Here is a 258-nt window from a genome sequence, read left to right on the forward strand (position 1 = left end):
GAATGCAGAAACGTGCGTTATTCATATACCTTCCGTACGAATTAATTTCAGTTGTAAGAGCCATAGGAAACTGAATGAGCGCATTTCTCTGTTTTCAGGATGTGTAACGATGAAGAATTCTGAAAATGTGTCACTGGTCAAAGGAATTGAGAGAAATCCTTTTTTGCTGGGAATCGTTAAACACTCCCCTTCCAGAGACGTGGAAATTATTAACGTTTTTATTTAGGTATATATATTGGAAGGTATGCAGTTATACAT

The 258-nt window shown here is 36.4% G+C and overlaps 1 protein-coding gene across 2 annotated transcripts in view; it reads right to left on the reverse strand.

Moving 5' to 3' along the window:
• The window catches only part of LOC119585192 (putative carbonic anhydrase 2), a gene marked incomplete in the record, with an annotated part of 7,189 nt that overhangs the window by 1,123 nt on the left and 5,808 nt on the right, over window positions 1–258 (reverse strand).

This window comes from Penaeus monodon, chromosome 19, assembly GCF_015228065.2.
Source record: "Penaeus monodon isolate SGIC_2016 chromosome 19, NSTDA_Pmon_1, whole genome shotgun sequence".
Taxonomy (NCBI): domain Eukaryota; kingdom Metazoa; phylum Arthropoda; class Malacostraca; order Decapoda; family Penaeidae; genus Penaeus; species Penaeus monodon.